This window comes from Hylobates moloch, unplaced genomic scaffold, assembly GCF_009828535.3.
Source record: "Hylobates moloch isolate HMO894 unplaced genomic scaffold, HMol_V3 SCAFFOLD_17, whole genome shotgun sequence".
NCBI lineage: Eukaryota > Metazoa > Chordata > Mammalia > Primates > Hylobatidae > Hylobates > Hylobates moloch.
The window spans coordinates 73152757-73178055 of NW_026652292.1; positions in this window are offsets into that span (position 1 = coordinate 73152757).

A 25299-nucleotide genomic window follows, 5' to 3' on the forward strand; every position below is an offset into this window, starting at 1 on the left:
AAGTTCAAAATTAGCTATGATAATTCTAGAAGAAAGAAGAGAGTACAGGAAAAGCGGATTTACATTATCAAGCAAAAAGATGATTAAAGCTATCTTTTTCAAGGCAGGGTAGTATTCTCAAAGTAAAAAATAGAAATGGAGAGAAGAGCCTAGAATCGGAATGAAAGAATTTATGGTGATTTGAAATCTGCTAGAAATACCTTACACATCAGCAGAGAAAACAAAAACTATACCATTTGTTTAATACAGTCATTCTCCTTAATCTCCATGTACCTGGCTATCTTTAGAAAATGCTGGTCATTGCTCTTGAAATAATCATTTTTGAATTTTCATGAAGCCTGGGGTAAATTTGTCCTCCTCTGGATCTCTGTGTTTGCTTCTGTCAGGTGCCTGGGAACACTACCGTTAGATGACCGCTTTAAACCAAAGCCACGACTTGATGTTTCCTGACCCACCCAGATGACATACATGCACCACCCGTGCAATGCACATAAAGGCTGGTCTGTGGATGGAACTTCTCAGGAAGGATAATTTTTCTATTTCCCCTTTTTGTTCTTTGCTTTAATCAGCATTATAGCAAGCTGCTCTATATTATACTGGGCTTAAATTAGCATTGTTTTATTGAGGTTTGCCTTTATTCTGAGGATGAAACCTACGGGATCCAAATAAAGCTGTTTCTTATGGCTTTTACATTTTATATACTGCATAATTTCAGCAGTCACAAATTACACTGTAATGTAACAGAATGCCTACCCAGCTCCCCTTGCCATCCCAATTCCCCCCACATTGTTTTACAATGTGCAGTTGTACTTACCGGCCCTGGTCTCAGCTTAACGTTTGAAGAGTAGCTGTGTGGTTATCTCCACTGGACCCTCAATGCAACTGAAATTTTGTCTTCATCACCCCAGTAAATCATCAAATTCTGTCTTCATCACCTCAGTAAATCACAACCTTAAGTTCAAATGTGTGGCATTTGTAAACCTATTTAAATATCTTTGCTGCTCCAGTAATCTGGTTATCTACCTGGGTTTAAACATTTCTCCAAAATTTGGCCTGGCAGTTTTTATGCTATCTTTTCAGCTCTTCAAAGGTTTTGTGGCAATTAGCAAATACGTTAGTCTGGTGTTTTAAATTGTGCTTAGTAGGAGAGTCAATTTATACAAGCTGATATAACTGGAGTCCATTGGTGTAAGATTACTCTTGACAGCTCTGTGAGGATGAGAGAAGATCAAGAGTGGAAGCAGGGAGACAACTAGGGCCTGTTGCAATAATTTAAGCAATAGCCTGGACCAAGGTAACTCAGGTATGGGTGGTGAAAACAAATTTTATACCGAGAGAAGTTCAGTAAAATGCTTCTGGGAATTTTCCCCATCCTAGTGAGTATCTGAATGATTATTTTTATACCTTCAAGGTTGTGATATCGGGCTTCAGCTTGATCCATGCTACTGAAGGAAAGATAAATTGTTTGTGGTGTACTCAGGCATATCTGAATACAAATTGCCTTCCATATCGAGTGTGATTAACTTTGTGTCTATATGTTTTAGAGTGTTATTTACAGGGAGAGAAATGATGGATGAAATAATCCATTTTGGCCCATCAATCATCAGATTTGTCATGTAATCAGTCTAATTCGATTTGCAAAGATGTAAACTGATAAGTAAATCAGCCCAATGGGGTTTTTTCCCTGAAAATTATGCACTGAAATAACATCTTCTCATTTTTGCTGTAAATATTAATAATCATTGCTCATCTTTATTACTTATTTTAAACATTTATAGATAAGCTCTTGTAGTACTTTCAGGTTAAGATCTCTGACTCTTGCTTCTGCCATGGAAAACACTACCAATTTTCAAAGGGTTACCCTTGCTTACCTAGTCTGTCCACTCTAGTTCCAGAATCTGGCTGAAATGTACTGATACGTAACTCTTAACATGCATGTAAAAAGTTTCATTAACAAGGGGCAAAGAGAGTTTTGTGCATTTGAAATTAAAGCATAACTAATTTTACATTTTGCTTTTAGCCACTTACTATGTAAAATCCTTGAGCTATGTTATAACCGTATTTTGAAGGTGCTATATTGTGTTTATAATTATCAAATTAAATAACAGAAAATCATTTCATAGAGTTAATGTACCAACTCAGCAATTATCCTTTATTTGGATAATAAGAAATGTAGTCTGTGAGTGACCTGAATGGGTTCACAGCTAATTTAGGCATAAATGGAGGTAAAACCCAGTCTCCTAATTTTCTGACAAAGTAGCCTTGCTAGTGAATCAAATCACAGGGAATTGGTGTCAGAGTAAATTTGGAAGCATACGTAAAAGACATAAAAGTATCTCAATGAAGATTGTTTGTAAGACAAAAAAGGCTCAATTAGCAAACTTCTAAAGGTTTATTTCACCAATTGAGAAATATATAATTATATATATATATAATTATATATAAAATATAATATCTATAAATATATAATTATATATAACATATAATATATATAAATATATAATTATATATAACATATATAAATATATATAAAATATATAATTATATATAAAATATATATAATATATATAAAATATAATTATATATAATATATATAAATATATAATTTGTATTATATATTATATATAATTATATAATAATTTTATTTATATAAATATATAATATTTATATATTATATATAATTATATAATATAGTATATATAATTATATATATATATAAAACTGTTAAATATATTCTGAAATCTTGAAGTCCACTTGAGAATGACCCGCAATTTTAGACTGCATAGTGAGAGCTGTTTTAAAATACATTTTTTTCCTTGTTGTGTGGGGAATTTAGATGTAATCTCCAAGGGCTATGAGAGTATATGTTCAAGAACCTTGGATCTAGCCTGTGATCTGGTCTGGCTTCTTTGGAAGTTTTGTTTTGGGCCACAGAGCAGATGGACAGGCTGACCTGGTGACAATCCACATGTGTTTGAGCAAACTAAATTCACAACCAAGAACAAGTAGAGACCATATTAATACCCTGGCAAGGACTGTTAACTACTGGTTGGGTGGTCTGCTGACTGGATGTGAACAGTCTCAAGTCAGCTGGGGCCACAGGTCAGACATTTCCAAACAAACCAGAAGCATTCAGGAAATTATAGCTTTAAATGATAAGGAAAAGAGTTTATTTTCACTTAAAAATCAACTTGTGTATATAGAAAAGCCTTTAATAGAAACAGCAAAAAATGCTGGGAATAATGCTGCTAATTCACCTTCCCTTATTCTATTTCCACTTCAACTCCATCTTATGTTTTCACAGTAAATGTGAGCTTTATCTCTAGAAACTAATTGTGGTGAAGGCCTGTTATATAATAGAGGCAATGCCAAAAACAACTGTATTCATCCGTTTTCACACTGTTATAAAGGAATACCAGAGACTATGTAATTTATAAAGGAAAGAGGGTTTAATTGACTCCCAGATCTGTGTGGCTAGGGTGGCCTCAGGAAACTTACAATCATGGCAGAAAGGGAAGCAAGGCACATCTTACATGGCAGCAGGGGAGACAGACAGAGAGAGAGAGAGAGAGAGAGAGAGAAGGGGCAGCACTAGACACTTAACAAACAACCAGATCTCATGAGAACCCACTTACTATCAGGAGAACAGTAAGAGGAAAATCCACCCCAAAGATCTAATCACCTCCTAACAAGTCTCTCACTCACCTGGGGATTACAATTAGAAATGAGATTTGGGTGGATACACAGAGCAAAACCATGTTATTGGGCCCATGGTGCTTCCCAAATCTCATGTCCTTTTCACATTTCAAAATCAATCATGCTTTCCTAACATTCCCCAAAAGTCTTAACTTATTCCAGCATTGACTCAAAAGCCAAGTCCAAAGTCTCATCTGAGACAAGGCAAGTCCGTTATGCCTATGAGCCTATAAAATCAAAGGCAAGTTAGTTCCTTCCAAGATACAATGGGGGTACATTTATTGGGCAAATTTTACCATTCCAAATGGAAGTAATTGGCCAAAACAAAGGGGCCACAGGGCCCATGCATGTCTAAAACCTGGCAGGAGAGTCATTAAATCTTAAAGCTCCCAAATCTCCATTAATTCTATGTCTCACATCTAGGGCATGTTGATGCAAGGGGTGGGCTCCCAAAGCCTTCAGCAGCTCCCCCCACTGTGGCTCTGCAGGGTACAGCCCCTGCAGCTGCTTTCATAGGCTAGCAATGAGTGTCTGTGGCTTCTCCGGGCACACAGTGCAAGCTGTTGGTGGATCTACTTTTCTTGGGTCTGGAGTATGGTGGCCCTCTTCTCACAGCTCCACTAGGCAGTGCCCCAGTGGAAACTCTGTGTAGGGGCTCTAGCTCCACATTTCCCTTCCATGCTGCCCTAGTAGAGGTTCTCCATGAGGGCTCCACCCCTGCAACAGACTTATGGCTGGACATCCAGGCATTTCCATCCATCCTCTGAAATCTGGGCAGAGGCTCTTAAAGTTCAACTCTTGTCTTCTGTGTACCTACAGGCCCAACACCATATGGAAGCTACCAAAAATTGGGGCTTGCACCTTATGAAGCAGTAGCCTGAGCTGTACCTTGGCCCCTTTTAGCCACAGCTAGAGCTGGAGTGGCTGGGACATAGGGCACCAAGTCTCAGTGCTGTACAGAGCAGTGGGGCTCTGGGCCCAGCCCATGAAGCCAATTTTCTCTCCTAGGCCTCTGGGCCTGTGATGCAAGGGACTGCTGTGAACACCTCTGGCATGCCCTGGAGACATTTTCCCCATTGTCTTGGCTATTAACATTCAGCTCCTCATAACTTATGAAAATTTCTGCAACCAGCTTGAATTTCTCCCCAGAAAATGGATTTTTATTTTCTACCTCATGGTCAGGCTGCAAATTTTCCAAACTTTCATGCTCTGCTTCCCTTTTAAACATACTTTCCAATTCTAAATCATCTCTTTGTGAATGCATATTATGGTACACTTTCAGTAAAAGTCACATCTTGAATGCTTTGCTGCTTAGAAATTTCTTCTGCCAGATACCCTAAATCATCTCTCTCAATTTCAAAGTTCTACAGCTCTCTAGGGCAGGGACAAAATGCCACCAATCTCTTTTTGCTCTAATTCCCAATAAGTTCCTCATCTCCATCAGAGACCACCTCAGCCTGGACTTAATTGTCCATATCACTATCAGCATTTTGGTAAAAACCATTCAAAAGTGTCTAGGAAGTTCCATACATTCCCACATCTTCCTGTCATCTTCTGAGCCTCCAAACAGTTCCAACCTCTGTCTGTTACCCAGTTCCCAAGTCACTTCCACATTTTCAGGTTATCTTTATAGCAGCACCCAACTTTCAGTACCAATTCTTTGCATTCATTCATATTCACACTGCTATAAAGAAATATCTGAGACTCGGTAATTTATAAAGGAAAGAGGGTTTAATTGACTCACAGTTCTGCATGGTGGGGGGAGGTGGGTTTAGGAAACATAATTATGGTGGAAGGGGAAGCAAGGCATGTCTTACATGGTGGTGAGAGAGAGGGAGAGAGAGAGAGAAGTGGGAAGCACCAGACACATATCAAACAACCAGATCTCATGAGAATTCACTCTCTATCATAGGAACAGCAAGGGGAAATCTGCCACTGTGACCCAATCACCTCAGACCAGGTCCCTCCCTCAGGATATGGGGATACAATTCAAGATGAGATTTGAGTGGGAACAGAGAACCAAACCTTATCAACACTTACTTCATAATCCTTGGTTGAAATATCACATGGGCTACTAAATTATACTTATTTATTTCCAAGAATATGTTCATTCAAGAGGACTGGGATATGAAAATTGACTTTAATGATTTTGATCATTTAGAAGAATTCAGGAGAATTTACTTAGTCACTGTCTGTGCGTATAAGATTTTATTGTTTGTGGAACACTTTTCTCTTACGATACCTCACTTAATCGCCACAAAGATTATTCTTTTTATTTTTTAAAAGCAAATAGGAACAGGAGAAATGAAGCTCAGGAAAGTAATGTCAGCAAGTTCAAAATGTTCACTGTGTTTAGTATATGAAAGTTCCTGCCCTAGAATTCCAGTTTTCTGCAAATCAGGCATTGTTGTTGGATCCATAAAAGTCACATAGCAAAGGTTAGAGAGCAACTCACTTCCTGGGCTCACTTCCTGGTCTCACTTCCCAAAATGACTCATTCAATGTAATCCTTTCCAAACACTCTTTATAGTTTAATACACATCCAAACCAGACACTTTCTCAGAAGTATCCATATATTTCATTCACCAAGACCTATGTAGGGCCATCTTATAATTTTGTATGAGCAATATAATAATATTTGGCCATTATAAGAAGGTGACCACTTGCTTAGCCAAAATGCAACAAAGGAAAGACTCATGACTGGTCTCTGATGCTAGTTTTGACATTTTTTTAAATTAAGATTAACTTTACCTACCTAACTTCAAGATGTACTATACAGCTTCAGTAGTCAAGGCAGTATGGTTTTGGTGAAATAATAGGTAAATAGATCATTGGAACTGAATAGAGAGCCCCAAAATAGACCCACCTAAATACATTAAACAGATTGACAAAGAAGCAAGGACAATACAATGAAGCAAAGATAGTCTTCTCAACCAATGCCACTGGAACAACTAGGCAACCACATGTAACACCATGAATTTAAACACAGAACTTACACCCTTCACAAAAATTAACTCGAAATGAATCATAGACCCAAATGTGAAATGCAAAACTATGAAACTCCCAGAAAACAACACAGGAGAAACTCTAATCTTGGGTGTGATGATATCTGTTAACTACAACACCAAAGACAATACATAAAAGAAAAACGTTGGTAAGTTGGACTTCATTAAAATTAAAAAAAAAAAAATTTCTGTTCTGTGAAGGACATTGTCAAGAGAATGAAAAAACAAGCCACAGACTATGGGAAAATAGTTGCAAAATGCATGTCTGTTAAGGGAGTGTTATTCAGAACATAAAAATAACTCAAAATTCAACAGCAGGGAAAGAAATACCCTAGCATCAAAGTGGTCAAAGACCTGAAGAGACAGCTCACAAAAAATATATAAATGGCAAATAAAAATATAAAAAATTCTGAATATCATATGTCAGTAGAAAATTGCAAATTAATAAAGCAATGATACCACTACACACATATTAAGATGATTAAAACTTAAAATACTGACAATACCAAATTCTGGCAAGGAGGTAGAGCAATAGAAACTCTCATTTATTAATGATGTGAATGTAAAATGATGCATCCACTGTGGAAGACAGTTTGGCAGTTTCCTGTAAGACTAAATATACTCTTACTATAGCATCCAGCAATTGTGCTCCTTGGTATTTATGGGAATGAATTGAAAACATAACCACACAAAAGCCTGCACATGGTTATTTATCACAGATTTATTGCTAATTGACGTAATTTGAAAGCATCTAAAATGTCCTTCAGTAAGTGAATGGATAAATAGACTATGGTGCATCCAGACAATGGAATATTATTCAGTTCTAAACAGAAATAATCTATCAGGCCTTGAAAAAATGTGGAGGAAACTTAAATGTGTATTACAAAGTGAAAGAAGTCAATCTGAAAAGACTACACACAGTATTATTCCAACTGTATATTTGAAAAAAGGAAAACTACAGAGACAGTAAAAGGATCAGAGATTGACAGACATCAAAGGGGAGGGAGGATTCAATAGATGGAGAACAGAGGAATTTTAGAGCAGTAAAATTATTCTTCATGATGCTGTAATGATGAATGTGTATCATTATAGATTTGTCCAAACCCACAGAATGTACAATACAAAGTATAAACCCTAATGTAAAGTGTAGGCTCTGGTTAAGAATAATACGTAAGTTCAATTATAACAAATGTACCACTTTGGTTGGGATTGTTGATAGTGGAGAAGACTGCGCATATGTGAGGGCCAGGAATATATAGGAAACCTCTGTACCTTCTGCTCAATTTTGTTATGAACATGAAACTACACTAAAAAAAAGTTTCTTTTTTAAATGTTGATAGTGTTTTTGCAGTTATTCTTTGTCAGGCTGAGAAATTTCTTTTGTTTCCAGTTTGCTGAAAGCTTTTCGTCAAAAATAGGTGTTAAAATTTGCCAAAAGCTTTTGCTGAGGGTATTGTGTTTATCATATGGTTTTCTTGATTGTTTATTCAATATGTTAAGTTACCTTAATTTTAATATATAAACCAACTTCCATTGTTGCAATATATCCTACTTGATCATGAAACAAATAATAACTTTATCCATTCAATTTGCTGATATGTGACAACTCTGTTCTCTTCTGTATTTTCTTTCATGCTGCACTTAAAAAAAGTAATATACGCATATGTGTAAGATATCCAACAATATATAGAATGAAAAAAATAGGTCTCTATTTCAGCCTACCACATCTCCATTCCATATCTCACAAAAATATGTGTATGCTATTTTAATTATTACTTTTTGATGTTTTTCTACTGAATTTCTATTATAATGGAAAACGATTTCCCACATATGCTCTCTCACTCTCCTGTTACACACCAAATCAAATTATATTCACTTCCTCTACTGTTTAACTCTGCAAATTCAAATAGTGTGCTTAAACCTACAGTTCTAGTCCATTAACAATACATGGTATGTCAGGAATCTTCACTATGTCAGATGAGGACAGTAGCTCACCTGTATCTACTTGAACCTCCCAGCCTTAGGACTTTTATTTTCTTTCATCTGCATGTATATTTTCATTATTCCATTCTGTAATTGTAGGCAAGTCTTCTATAGTTTATGTGTATATTGATTCTAACAATGGAAAAGTCATATAAAGCATAGCTTAGAAATTGCTGTTACTACATACTTTTTTCTTTACTTTTCCTTTTTTTTTTTTGACTGCAAAGCCAAATCTCCTAGGACAATTGTGGGCAGCTGTTGCGTGGAAGAAAATTAGTGTTTTACCACCAGAACCATCATCATTACTACACAATTGAAAAAAAGCATAATGTGCAGCCAATTCACAGAAGGAAAATCCAAGAGGCCGGTAAACATATAAAAACATACCCACCCTTAAGAATAAACAGGGCAGTTAAAATTAAAACAACAGTAAAATACCATTGATAATATCCTCAGATTGCCAAACTTGTTAAGTCTGACAATAGCATATAATGGCAATATGTGGGAACACAGAAACTCTTATTCATGGCTAAAGGTAGTCTAATTAGAGCTACTTTGAAGAGAAATTTGGCCCTATCCATTTGAAAATACACATTTCCTGTGTCCTGGTAATTTCTCTTTTTCATAGATAGTTGAGGGGAACTCTTACATATTTGCTGAAGGAAACCAATAAAGGGATGCTGATTGCAGCATTGTCTCTGAACTAATTAAAAAAAATAAAAAAAGTCCTAAACATCTGTGAGTATGGGTAAACAAAATGCAACAGATTCATGTTAGAGAATATTATATGTCAGTTAAAAAGAACATAGATCTTTTCTTCTAGTAGACCAAAACCAATGTTAAATTTAAAAAATCAAAATTGATGAATGCTATGTTTATGAAATTAAGCATAAATTATAATAAGAACTAATATTTATTGAATATGTATGTGTTTGTGTTTACTGATATGTGTGTAAATTAAAAATTTTAATGAACGTTTCTGTTAAGGAAGAAGAAATAGAGCCAAGGCTGGTCACCTAAAGGGATTGTAATGCTAACTTTTATTTATAGTTGATTTTTTAATAAAAGGAAACAAAAAGAAAAATATTATCAAACATAGATACTGGATGACTGCATAACAAAATCATACATTTAATTTATTTCCTTAAATAATTAGTTCAATAAGTACTCTTTTACACATACAAGCTTTTAATAAGTATCTAAAATATAATGCATATCAGCTTTTTGTTTTCTATAGATGTATGACATGAACCGCCAAGATAACAGCTAATTAACATTCTAGATTTTCTAAGTGTTTATACCTGAAAAGCTGGCATTTACCTGTTATTTCCTTGGGCTGGTTTAATAATAAATGCAGACTTGAAAAAGATCAATATGTTGACAATTGAGCAAAACAAAAGGCATATGTTTCTCTCACATGGATATAAACAAAGGGATGCCTTAATTTTTCTCTAGGAAAATGCGTGAATTAAAAAAAAATAAATATCCCTCACATGTCCATTGCTAGCAGATTCTGAGACTTGTTTACACATCTGCTTTGGTGTTCTAAATCAAGCTACTGCAATATTTCTGTTGTTTTTAATATGTTGTGAGCAATTTTCTCAGTATGACCAAGTTAGAGCAGCTGGTTATGTCCGAGGAATTGAACCTATCCAGGTTAACATTTACTGAGCACTGACACTGGTGGTGTTAGACAATCAAATATGAATAAGGCATGACCCTTACATATTTGCAGTTCAAAATAGATTAGAAGATCCTTTTAAGATCATGTATAATGATAAGTTATTCCACTGTAACAGAAGTGCTCTCAAATTGCTCTGGAGCTACAGAATGATGGGCTTTCTCTTCTGTCCTTCTAAATAGGACTTGTAGATATTTCATTGCAACTGTTCTTGGAACATTGCGTAAGATCTGAGTGATAGAGAAGGAGATAACTCTCCAGACAGAGGGAATGTCCATACATATATTTTTATTGCATTTTAATCTACACTATTGTTAGTGATAGGGCAATTTAGTGACTATACTCACAACAAATTTTGTATATTACCATGACTGTAATTATTGGCTAATAGGTATGAGTCATTAACATATACCAGAAGTGGACTAACATTTTAATATGTCTTAGTTCATTTAATCAACAAATGCAGGTATATATTATCATTTCCATTTTGTAGTAGAGGAAACTGAAACACAAAAATATTAAGTAACAGCTATATTTGACGTTCCTGGGTTTTAAACCCTGATCTATTGATTTGAAGATTGTGTTTTTCTCAGATTAACTCTAAGATTTGAGGAAACTACTAAGTAACACAGCTTAACTTCCATCTTAAGAAAAGTCTGGCTCCAGAGACTTTGCTCTTTCTCCTCATATTGTAGTCTCACCACACTGGCAAGACATGGATAGACATAGTTTTTGACTGGCAGGGTGCAAGTCCTTAAAGCAAGAAAATATCCCCATTGTATTAGTTCATTTACACACTGCTATACTGCTATAAAAAACTGCCCAAGATTGAGTAATTTATAAAGAAAAGAGGTTCAATTGACTCACTGTTCTTCATGGCTGGGGAGGCCTCAGGAAACTTACAATTATGGCAGAAAACAAAGGGGAAGCAGGTAGCTTCTTCACAAGGCAGCAGGAGTGAGAAAAGAGTGAAGGAGGGGCTGGGGACAAGGCTCACACCTGTAATCCCAGTGCTTTGGGAGGACAAGGCAGGTGCATAGGAGTTAGAGACCAGCCTGTTCAACATGGTGAAACCCCATCTCTACTAAAAATACAAAAATTATTTGGGCTGGTGGTGGGCACCTGTAATTCCAGCTACTTGGGAGGCTGAGGCAGTAGAATCGCTTGAACCTGGGAGGCAGTGGTTGCAGTGAGCCAAGATCACACCACTGCACTCCAGCCTGCATGACAGAGTGAGACTCCATCAAAAAAAAAAAAAAAGTGAAGGAGGAAGAGTCCCTTATCAAACCATCAGAAGTCTTGAGAACCCACTATCATGAGAACAGCATGGGGAAAGCCACCCTAATGATCCAATAACCTCGCACCAGGTTTCTCCCTCAACACAGGGGAATTATGGGGATTATTATTTGAGATGAGATTTTGGTGGGGACACGAGCCAAATCATATCATCCATGAAAATAATTTTCAAATTTCCTGACTTACATAATAAATAGAGTGCCTGATCTCTGAGCACTGAAAATTTCCATGTGAACGTCCACTGTGCCTCAACATTTATACTCCCCCAAATAACTGACTGAATCCCTTTTCGTGATTCTTAAAAGGGTGCCACATTTATATTGTCATGCATCTCAGAACTGGGAAGCTAGTTTTGATTCTTTTCTTTGTTGATTTTACATATACATTGTTGCCCAAATGGTACTGGTTTTATTTTCTAAATATATATAAAATGTGTCCCCTCTGCCCCATTCCTGCAAAACTCAATTCCATCAGGCCCTTATCATTATTTGTCTGTGGCCATCTAATAAGACTTCTTCCCAAATCTGTTATCAACACCCTTGCCAGAATTACCCTATTTAAAACAAGCTGATTCTCACTTTTGTGGTTAAATCCTTGAATCTTTAACACATCATACAAAATCCTTACTACTGTCCATCAGGTCACCTTATAGCCTGGCCATTAAAGGTCAGGATTCTAGAATCAGGTTGCCAGTGTTCCAATCCTGGCTCTGATACTTACTAGCTGTGTGACCTTGGACAATTTATTTACCCTTTTAGATTCTGTTTTCTCATCTTGGAAATGCTGATAATGTTATGTACCTAACAGAATAGTTGCATGGATTAAATGAGTTGATACAGGTAAAATGCTAACATCAGTGTCAGTAATCACTATTAGGTGTTTGCTGTAATTATTATTCTATTACACATTTGCATCCATGTACTTTGGATACACCATTGATATGGTTTGGCTCTGTCGCAACCCAAATCTCATCTTGTATTGTAGTTCCCGTAATCCCCCTGTGTCGTGGGAGAGACCCCGTCAGGGGTAATTGAATCATTGGAACAGTTACACCAGTGCTGTTCTCATGATACTGAGTAAATTCTCATGAGGTCTAGATCTGATGGTTTTATAAGGGGCTTTCCCCCCTTTGCTCAGCACTTCTTGTTGCCATCATATGAAGAAGGATGTGTTTGTTTTCCCTTCCAAGGGAAGGCTTTGATTGTAAATTTCCTGAGGCCTCCCCAGCCACGATGAACTGTGAGTCAAATAAATCTCTTTCTTTTGTAAATTACCAGGTCTCAGGTATGTCTTTATTAGCAGTGCAAGAAGAAACTAATACAGTAAATTGGTACCACGGGGGTTGGGGGATGCTGTTATAAAAATACCCAAAAATGTGGAATCAACTTTGGAATTAGGTAACAGGCAGAGGCTGGAACAGTTTGAAGTGTTGATAGGAGGACAGGAAGATGTCAGAAAGTTTGAAACTTCCTAGAGACTTTTTGAATGGCTTTGACCAAAATATTACAGTAATATGGACAATGAAGTCCAGGCTGAGGTGGCTTCTGATGAAGATGAGGAACTTGTTGGGAACTGGATAAAGGTGACCCTTGCTATGCTTTAGAAAAGAGACTGGTGGCATTTTGCCCATACCCTGGAGATCTGTGAAACTTTGAACTTGAGAGAGATGATTTAGGCTATCTGAGGGTATCTAATTGAGGGTATCTAAGTGGCAAAGCATTCAAGAGGAAGCAGATCATAAAACTTTGAAAAATTTGCAGCCTGATGATGCAATAGAAAAGAGAAACTCATTTTCTGAAGAGAAATTCAAGCTGGCTGAAGAAATTTGCATTAGTAATGAGGAGCCGAATGTTGATCACCAAGACAATGGGGCAAATGTCTCCAGGGCATGTCATATACCTTCACAGCAGCCCCTCCCATCACAGGCCTAGGAAGAAAAAATGGTTTCCTGTGTTGGGACCAGGGCCCCCCTGCTCTGTCCAGCCTTGGACCTGGTGCCCTGCCTCCCATCTGCTTCAGCTCTAGTTGTGGCTAAAAGGGGCCAAATTACAGCTCAGGCCATTGCTTTAGGGGGTGCAAGCTTCAAGCCTAGGCAGCTTACACATGGTGTTGGTCCTGCGGGTACACAGAAGACAAGGATTGAGGTTTGGAAACCTCTCCCTAGATTTCAGAGGATGTATGGAAATGCCTGGATGTCCAGGTAGAAGTTTGCAGCAGTGGCAGAGCCTTCATGGAGAACCTCTGGTAGGGCAGTGTGGAAGGGAAATATGGGGTTGGAACCCCTACACAGAGTCCCCACTAGAGAACTCTCTAGTGGAACTGTGAGAAGAAGATCCCCATCCCCCAGACCCCAGAATGGTCGATCTACCGACACTTTGCACCATGCACCTGAAAAAAACCACAGACACTCAATGCCAGCTTAAAAAGCAGCCAGGAGAAGGGGGCTGTACCCTGAAAAGCCATGGGGCAGAGCTCCCCAAGACCATGGGAAACCACTTCTTGCATCAGTGTGATCTTGATGTGAGACATGGAGTCAAAGGAGATCATTTTGGAACTTTAAGATTTAATGACTGTCCTGCTGGAATTTGGACTTGCATGGGGCTTGCAGTCCCTTCATTTTGCTCAATTTCTCTCATTTGGAATGTGTGTATTTACCCAATGCCTGTACCTTCATTGTGTCTAGGAAGTAAATAACTTGCTTTTGATTTTATAGGCTCATAAGTGAAAGGGGCTTGCTTAGTCTCAGAAGAGATTTGAACCTGGACTTTTGAGTTAATGCTGGAATGAGTTAAGACTTTGAGGGACTGTTGGAAAGGTATGAATGTGTTTTGAAATGTGAAGACATGAGATTTGGGAGGGGTCAGGAGTAGAATAATATCATTTGGCTGTGTCCCCACCCAAATCTCATCTTGAATTGTAGTTCCATAATTGCCACGTGTCATGGGAAGGACACAGTCGGGGGTAATTGAACCATGGGGGCAGTTACCCCCATGCTCTTCTCATGATAGTAAGTGAGTACTCACAAGATCTGATGGTTTTATAAGGGGCTTTTCCCCCTTTGCTCGGCACTTCTCCTTTCTGCTGCCATGTGAAGAAGTATGTCTTTGCTTCTGCCTCTGCCATGACTATACATTTCCTGAGGCCTCTCCAGCCATGCTGAAGTGTGTCAATCAAACCTCTATTCTTTATAAATTACCCAGTCTGGGATATGTCTTTTAGCAGCCTGAGAACAGATTAATACAACCATGTTCCTTCAGGCTGCTGGACCTATGCCTACAATACTCACTCTTATTTTCTAATTGGCAAACTCCTTTATTCTTTAGCAACCCAATAAGAATGTTCCTGATACTGTGATGTCTACCTTGTTTATCTTATAATTAGTAATTAATAATAGTTAATTCATAGTCTAAAATTCATAATTTCTTTCTCAGTGTTTGGATAGAAGTTTGTTCAGACTGTGATTATAGCATGTATAACTGTTGTAAACCTCTGTTTAAGTGACAGCAAACCACATCAAGCTCTCTCCATGCCTGAACCTAGGTTTTATTCAGCTCTGTTTTTCAGCAGCAAAGACTGGACCTAGAGAAGAGTAACATGAGCATTAATTAGAAAAGGTTACTCTGGCAGGAGGAGAAATGAATGGGAAGAGGAAATCTAGGGGCTGGATAACTGGCTTGGAGGTTAGGCATAGTGCAAACAATGAATAATAAAATATATGGCCATGAAATAGTCAATTCTAAGGGATTGGAGAGGGTGAATTGAAAATCGTAACTAACAGGGCAATAGAGAAAAGCTATAACAAATATAATGCTTTTGCCAGATATAAAGTGTCATAACTTGTTTTTATGTTGTGTTATCAGTCTTCTTTTGCCTTGTCTTCCCCTTCCTCCTCCTCCTCCTTCTTTTTCTTCTTCTTTGTTCTCCTTCCCCTTCTCCTTTTCTTTGTCTTCCTTCTTCTCCTCCTTTCTCTTCTTCCTTGATTCAAAGGTCTATTATGTTTATCTTATATAAAGCAAAGGATTGGAGCATATTTGAATGACATAATTACCCTGATAACTTTGAAAGTATAAATCAACATATAAAATGTGGCATAGTCTATTGAAAAGACAGTGAGACAAAATTTCTGGGTGCTTGTCCTAATGTCAGTGTTTGTTAGTTGTGTGACTCTTTGGTCTTCTAACCACTGGATAAGGTTTTGTCAGTGTTATTATAAGATGCAAATGATGAAAATGTGCAAATCTGTTTTGAAAATTATAAAGAGCTCCACAAATAAGATGTATTACTTTTCTTAACATCAGAGTGTTGTAACAGTTTCCACATAAGGTGTTTAATTATGCCTTGCTTCTAGGGAACGTATGACCTCTATGTAGATTGCATTTGTATAATCTGATTGAAGTTTCTAGCATATTATTCAAACTTCAACAATATTTGCCAAAACTTAGTATGAAAATATTCAGGTACTGTATTTATATGTGAAGAAAATATGCTTACATATATATTTTAAAAATTTTAGTCAAAAAAATAAAATAGCCAGGGTCATTTCTTTGCATTACTTTTGACTGTTTATCTTCTAACAGGCCAACAAAGTCAATAGCCTTTTCAAGTTGACATAAACCTTAGCCTGCACTCTGCTCTTGCTCCACTGGGTGAAGGGCATGTGATGTACTATAAATAATTTTTGGAGACCTAAAGGCAGGAAGGATTTACAAGAAAATATTTTGGATGTTGTTTTTTAATATATTGTTAAAAATATGTTTTATTTACATCTTATGTGTGAAACTTTTTTGTCATGTTTCCCAATCTATAATGACATGTAGTGGCCTAACAGTAAATGTCACTAGATGTTTAATACAAGGCATCAGGACTACAGCAGCCTACAACAAAATAATTGCTAAGTAACTTGTAAAGTGTCCTTTCCTAGACTAACATATAGAGATAAATTTAAGGATACATATCCAGAAATTATGTAATAATGTTCCAAAAACTTCTAACATATAAAGACTTTTTAAAAATCTGTGTTCCAACATCTAAAGATATTTTATAGTAGTATGATTGTAATTATTATTATTATGATGATGATGCTAAAAATGGAAAGAACTGTGCAGTGTCTGAGTGAACTATTCAGTATTTTATGGGTGCTGGTAGAAGACATGAGACTTCTGTTTCAAAGGTGAAGGAGGATTTTATTACTTATGGCAATAGCAGTAGGCTGGAATATCAACATTTTGTGCTGATTCCCTGAGACTCAATTCCTGTAAGGTGATGTGAAGAGGCCAGCTGACAGCTGCATATACAGTGAGTTGCATTAAAAGGAAAGGAACCTTGAACTTAGGAAAAGCAAATACTTTCTAATGGGGGAAAAAAACCATGCCCGTTCTTTGCTCCAGAGACAGACAATAAACGTGTTTTTCCCAACTGCAAGAAAACGTGCCCTTTGCTCTGGAGGGAAACACTCTTTGTTATCTCCTGAGGCTGTGGATCCTTGAAAAGATTGTCTGCAGAAACAGATAGTTAATGGAGAAACAGATAATTGTCTGGAGAAACAGATAGTTAATGCTTCACCTACAAGACATGTAGAAATACCAGAGATCTCTTGAAAATTATTATCTCCCCAAAGAGAGACAGTACTCCTTGAACATGAGCAAATCTTGCCTGGATTTGAATATTGCCTCTAGCAGTTTGTTACCTTGTAGCCTTAGACAATTCACTTATTATAGTTATTTAAGTTTCCGCATATGTAAATGGAGATAATAACAATCCCTATTATAGTTATTGTAAAGACTAAATAAGTTAATGCATAAAAAGCCTTTAGAACTGTGTATGCACTGTAAACATTACAGAAATACTACCTATTCTAGATAAATTATATTATAAACTATTGATTGCTTTTTCTTATTTTAAAGCATTGCTTATTTTGCAAAAATATATAAAAAGGTTATGTCAGAGATTCATTTTTGCAGCTAAAAATTTTCACTTATATTTATTATTAGAGTTTTTAACATTTGAAAATAAAAAATACACATTTTACGTATCTCTTCAACAGATATATAAACTATCAATCTTTCTATGTTCCTGTACTAATTTCTGTAATTATATTATTGCATTTCATTTTCATGGAAAACTTTGAGGTAGATGGCTTTAGCCCAGGAAGTATAACAGATTTTAAACCCAGTTCTGAGTGTGCCCTTAATTTATACACCTTTTCCCATTCAATATAAAGCACTGTTTTAAGGGATATATCTCAACATTTGAAAGCATGCCAGCACCATGAACAATGCCTATGTGATAATAATCTCACATGTCTAGTGTTCTATCATTACAAAGCACTTAATTTGGTTATCTTGTTGTATATATTTCCCTGATTTTCTGTTAAAGAATCTAGCTTTGGAGATAGTTAAGTGCTTAACACAATGTCAGAGCTTGAATATAGAGGTGGGCTTTAGTGCATATATTCTAACTTAAACCTTTCCAGGAAGAACACCCTCTTCTGATGTACAGAATTGTTCCCTCCTATCTACTAATGGGAGCAAATGCTATTGCTTGACACTTTGGAAATGTTGGTCTGCCTAAATGAAATACCCTCTGGTACAACGGAATGGTCATGCAACTCAAGAATTGCTGCTAGTAATCCTGCTATAGGTTATCCGGTTCTTATTTCCTAGAGGGAACTTTCCTTTCTCCAGTACACTAAAAGTACCTTAATTTGGGCAAACTCTACCACCTGAGTTGTGGGCCCCAGGAACACAAGGTGGTATAAAAGAGGAAAAGGACAGTGTTACTGAATGAGAGATCCTAGAATTCCAGACTTTTTCAACACGGACTCATGAATCCCTCAGCTATTCTACTGCAGTATCCACATGGGCATGTTAAATCTTTCATATGGTATCTGCAGCAAGAATCCAGAGACAGGTGTGGAAAATGAGATTAAATTTCACTACCAAGGCCCCTAGGTTGCTTCAATCTTGCCACAAAGTGCAACCAACATTTTACACCAAAAAAAAAAATGACAATGAAAACAAAAGTAATGCTATTTTTAAATGGGCTTGTGGCATATCCTGTTATATGCTGCATAATAATGTTTTGCTCAATGACAAATAATATATAAATGGTGGTACCATAAGATTATAATGGAGCCGATCAATTCCTGTTGCCAAGTGGCATTTTAGCTGTTGTAATGTTGTAGAACAACACATTATCTTTTCAATATTTAGACATATCTAGATACATAAGTACTTACCATTGTGTTACAATTGCCAGCACACAGTATAGTCACATGGTTTACAGGTTTGCAACCTAGGAGCAGTAGGTGGTAACATACGGCCTAGGTATGTAGTAGGCTGTACCATCTAGGTTTGCGTAAGTACACTCTGTGGTGTTTGTACAAGAACAAAATCATCCAGCAGCACATTTCTCAGAATGTATCCTGGTCATTAACCCACACAACTGTATTTATACATAGGTGAGTTAGATTAAGGCAAGTCAGCTAAGAAACCATCAGAATCATCTTTATGGCAGACCTGGGGTTTTATAATACTCTAATAGTCAATGGCTTTAACAACAGGTAGCAGGATTATATCCCCATACAGAAAGAAATAAGATGTAGACAAGAAGTCAGGATGTAGACAAGAAGATGTAGATAACAAGAAGAATGGGATTCTGTAGCAGTGCTCTAGTTATAATAGGTGGAGTTTTAGGCTTGCAAACCAAAGGTGAGCCCAATGAGGGAGGAGAGCTTGATCCTACCAAGTTCAGACAGTGACTAGATGCAGTTCAATAGATGAATAGGTGTCCTGAGTTCTTGGGCTGCAAAACTCAGTTTGAATCTAATTCACTCATGGGTTATGTTTAGCTTCAAACAGAAGTCGGCAAAGGTAACTCCACAAACACACACACACACACACACACACACACACACACACACACACTTCCAAAGTAGGCCATCTTGAGACTGTGTACAAATGGAAAGTCCCAAGAGATCCTAAGGTTAGGTTACCAAATGAGAAGTCTGAAAGTCGATCTACAGTGGGCCAATATTTTAACTAGAAAGACAGTGTTAGGCTTCTCATCTTAAAGAGAAAGCAATATGCAAAATAGATGAAAGGGCAGTGAATTCATAGACCAGGAGCATTAAGAGAAGTATCAAACACAGAGCTAGAAGAAAATAAGGGTAAGTTATTTAGAACCACTGTGTCCATGGTAAGAAAATCCTGGTATTTTCCTCTTCAGGGGAATGTCTTTTGGATACATGAGATGTTATATCTTGGGCAGAAAAATTTATTTTAGATCCATTATTTGGAAGTGGAAGCTAACAATATGCTCCCCACTCTGGGAAGGACTGGGACATATAATGGAAAGGTTAAGGCTACTTATAGACGGACATCTCAAGGGACTCCAGATAGGTAGAGGAAGCAAAAGATGACAGCACCTTGTCACACAGTAAGATAAGAGAAAATAAAGATGGTTCCTACACATAATGAGGTCCTGAAGTTCTAGCTGTGTAGTAATTTGTGCCCAGTTCATTAAAGCTGAGCAAAGAAAAATTTGATTTTCACCTCGGTTATTAAATAAGTTTAGAACAAACAATCCATTTTTCACCTCTCAGAGCCATGAGACATACTTGAACTTTGCCAGTAAACAAAGGTATGGAAGGCACACTTTAATTAGAATTTTCCCAACATGGGCACTATTAGAGACACTTTATTTTCACCCATATATATGCATTGATTTGTTCTAGCCATTTATTGAGCCAGAAGCATCTTTATTTTTTTAGGCTTATAGGAACCCCCAAAAGCAGAAATTGAACTGAAGGGCATATACTCCAAGCCTGTTTGTTACAATGAGATACTATCAGATCTATCCCACCTAGAACACAACTACCTCTTTTGCTTTTATTATCTGTTTAGTGTTTCTTGACACTAGCCCTGTGCTAGCTTATCCAGAGCAAGCATAGTCACAAGATTGCAGCATTTGTGTCTGAGGGTATTAAGCCTGCATAGCTCCAATGCCTGGACACATCATCAAACAGCTGTACTCTGGTTTGGTGTGATGCCTTCACATACTAATATTTCTCTCTTCTCTTTCCAATATATTAACTGTTTACCATATTCCTATTTTCTGCTTTATACTATTAATTAAATGGCTCCTGTCATATCCCTTTAGAGCAATTCTCTACTACCTGCAATGCCCACAATCTTTTTTACTTTTTCAGCTACTCCCAAGTCAGATCTGGATGTTGAATAGTCAGATCTTCTCTCATGGGGATCTGCAACTAGAATTACTGTCCTACAACTCTAGAAGGTTCTGCTAGCTCCTTGTTCCTAGCTGCTCTATTAAAGAAGATTTACAACAAGATTCAAAGTCTCAGCCCCACTCTATTTCACAATTATTGACCAGAACAGAAGTTATAACAGTGTTTCTCAGACTTCAAGTAAGAGATGTCTGGAATTCTTGCTCTCTGATACGTAGAACCTGGAATGTCTGTGGAATAATCCTTACTATGTACCTTCTGACGCTAAGGGTCTACCCAACCCTTGCTGTACTTTGCCTGTCCAACAGAATATGCCTTCACTTTACTGTTCAGCTAGAACTGTAATCCTGCCTTGACTGAAATCTAATTTGACTTCTAGAGGTCGTTTTACTCACTTGGCCTTTGCTAGACCTTCAATATCTCAGATGGTCCAACTCTGACCAGAATTCCTAAGGATTAGCTGAATGAAGTTCCACTGGAAAATTCTTCCGAACTCCATTGTCTGGCTGCAAATGTCACTGCCTGTATGCTCCTATAGCCTTGCTTCTACCCTCTAGAGCAGGCACTCAGATATGCCAACGCAGAGAAAATGTGAGCTCTCCATGGTCCTTTGGGCACTATACTTTGAGTTGCTTTCCTTTTGTATAATGAAGTCAGGTGTTGCAAACTTAATTCAGGCAGGTATCAACATAAGTTACATATTCAGGCCCCTATGAGAGGACAATTTCTGACATTATTAAGGATACCCGAGCAACAGTCTGGTGCCACTTTATAGTGGATTCTTTCTTAGTTCACTCAACTTTCAGCCCCAGGGAGTCAAAAACAGAGGGCAGTAGCAGAGATAAGAGGTCAGCTCTTAAGCTTTTCTTGTTCTCATTAGCAAACTACCTGCTAAGCTTCAAGAATACGTTCTCGCAGAGCTGTTTAACATGTGTTATCCAAACCTAGCCCCAGTTTTGTGGGTCATGCTGTTTAGGAACTTACAAACATCTTGAACCTTTGCAGTCAACAAGAGCTTCCAGGTAACCTCAACACAAGACCAGATAAGCACAAGAATTGATAAAGACTCAACATGATCATCTCAATTTTTAAAAGCCAAAAAATAGATTAGTTTGACATGAATTCTGAAAAGTAATTTATATGCTAAAAAAGATGAATAACCTTTTGAAATTAGGCATAAATTATGAAAGGGTGCATCTTTGTATAAAATAATATAAAGTTAATTGTGATTTTTATGACTTCCAGAAAAAGTTTTATGTCAGAAGACAGATTTGTGTGTAAATGTATTGATTTTTTTTACATTTGAGAAAGAGGAGAAGACCTCTAGAATAATTGTATGTAAGAAATGTGCATTCCACTGTTTGCTGCTATCAATTGTAGCTCTACTTGGTAAAGGTGAGAATTTGGCTTTCCTGCCTTCTGTCCCTGAGTCTTTATTAAATTATTTATAATTATGTATCAATACAAGCTTTAATATATCAAACCTGTGAAATAATATGGACAAATCAGTGTTTTGTTTATGTATTTCAGGCATGATAATTACTAGTTTTCAATACTGGTAAATTTCTTCCCCAGAGGAACATTGGCTTCAAATGAATGGATATTTTTCTCCTTAACATATTTAAGGAGAATAGGATCCCATGTTAGGAAGGTTATCTAGATGAATTTTGCATAAATGCTTTCAATGTGATTTTTCTTGCTAGCTAACATTAAGAAATGGAAGATCCTTGCTTTTATTTTTCTCAGTAATCACAAAATTATTTCTTTAGAGATATCTAGTCTATTCTCTTCTACTCACAGAGATTGTCAGGGTAGAAAGCTTAAGCATGTGTGAAAAAAGAGAAAAGATGAGTTGAGTGAGAACATTTTATAATTTATCATGGTATGAATATTGGCAACACACTAAAAAAATAGAAGTAAAATTTTGTACTAAATATAAAAGTGCATAAACACTCTTATGGATATAGGTCAATAAAAATCTTCACTTCCGTAGTGTTTCAAAATGAGCCTAAGAAGTACCGTGAAAATATAAAACTGAATAAATGATTCCCTTTGTATGACATATTTTAAGAGTAAGTAATTATTAATTAAATAAGACAACTGTGAGTATTAACAGATGGTTTCAGTAGTCCACATAAATATTGGATACAACACAAGTATTACAGTCTTTCTTTGGACCATTGATCTATTATGTATTACATCCTATTCACGGTTTGTAAGAAATGTGCATTCCACTGTTTGCTGCTATCAACTTCAGAACCAACTAAAGTCCTTGAGATTCCATTTAATTATTGTTCTTAAAATCAGCAAGAGCAATAGAGGGTTATAACAGATGATGTAATTATGCCACCTACAGAACAAACAAGGAAACCCTGGTAAGAGTTGTCAGTTCTGGCTGAGGGTCATAAACATCAGTGGTCAGAGGTAAACAGGTGTTCCATGAGCTGAGTTATGAAAAACAAACTTAGAAAGTTAGGGTGGTATGAGATAGATTGGGGTAGATGGCAAGGAAAACTTAACAATGAAGGGACCAAATGTACAAAGACAAAACAAGAACTACTGTGGAATTTTCAGGCAATAGGCCATTCTGGGGTGGTTGTGGTGTTGTATTCAAAAGAATGTGGTTCCAGGGAACGAGGTGCTGGGAATGGCAGGTGGCAGTCAAGCAACAGAAGATCTGGTAGGCCACACCAACTGTTCGGACTTTATCCTGTAAACAACAAGACAGTGTCAAGGCATTTTGATAAGAGTGTCACATCATTAATTCTTTGAGTGTAAGTCATAATTCATCAGGTTTTGAGAGACACAAAAAGAAACACGAATACCATATTCAGTTATCAAAGAGTGGGACTCAAAAGGCTGCAAAACCCCTCTTGATATAATTCTGGAATACATATTTTCTCAGCTTTCCCATAAGTCCAGGGGAGTTCCATTAAAAACAAATTGAAATTTAAGTTTTCTATATGTATGACATTATTTTGACCTACTTTCTTCTAATACCCATTAAAATAAGAATAAGATTCACTTGAAATATTGTTTGACAAGTTCTCAGAACTACTTTTGGTAGTTCTGAGAACATTTTATTTTTTCCTATAAACATAACAGCAATAATAATTCATATTGTTTATTAAGTATCTACTAATAACCAAGGACTTTATGTCAATTAATATTTTCAACCTATACAACATACCATAAAAACCTATGGAATATTGTGGTATATTCATTCAATAGACTCTTAGACAGCTATGAGAATGAACTAACTGCAAGCACATGCAAAATACAGATGACTCTCTCACAAATATAATGTGAAATTTTTAAAAAAGTAGGCAAACATATTTGCTGTAGGATTCCACTTATATAAATCACAGAACCAAGCAAAGCTAATCTATGGTGATTAAAAAAATAGAATAGTGATTTATTTTGTTGGCAAAGAATAGATTAATTGGATTCTGACTGCAGGAGTATGTTTAGTTTTTGAAGATTCATTGTGTAGTACAGTTTTGATATGACAACTTTCCTGATTTTATGGTATATAATTCAATAAAGTGTTTCAGAAAATCACTTTCTAATGCATTGAGAATGTATTATTATTATTATTATTATTTGTTATTTTTCTTTTTTTATTATACTTCAAGTTTTAGGGTACGTGTGCACAACGTGCAGGTTTGTTACATATGTATACATGTGCCATGTTGGTGTGCTGCACCCAGTAACTTGTCATTTAACGTTAGGTATATCTCCAAATGCTATCCCTCCCCACTCCCCTAACCCCACAACAGGCCCAGGTGTGTGATGTTCCCCTTCCTGTGTCCGTGTGTTCTGCTTCCTGTGTCCATGTGTTCTCCTTGTTCAATTCCCACCTATGAGTGAGAATATGCAGTGTTTGGTTTTTTGACCTTGCAATAGTTTGCTGAGAATGATGGTTTCCAGCTTCATCTATGTCCCTACAAAGGACATGAACTCATCATTTTTTATGGCTGCATAGTATTCCATGGTGTATATGTGCCACATTTTCTTTATCCAGTCCATCATTGTTGGACATTTGGGTTGGTTCCAAGTCTTTGCTATTGTGAATAGTGCTGCAGTAAACATACGTGTGCATGTGTCTTTATAGCAGCATGATTTATAATCCTTTGGGTATATACCCAATAATGGCATTGCTGGGTCAAATGGTATTTCTAGTTCTAGATCCCTGAGGAATCTCCACACTGACTTCCACAATGGTTGAACTAGTTTACAGTCCCACCAACAGTGAAAAAGTGTTCCTATTTCTCCACATTCTCTCCAGCACCTGTTGTTTCCTGACTTTTTAATGATCACCATTCTAACTGGTGAGAGATGGTATCTCATTGTGGTTTTGATTTGCATTTCTCTGATGGCCAGTGATGATG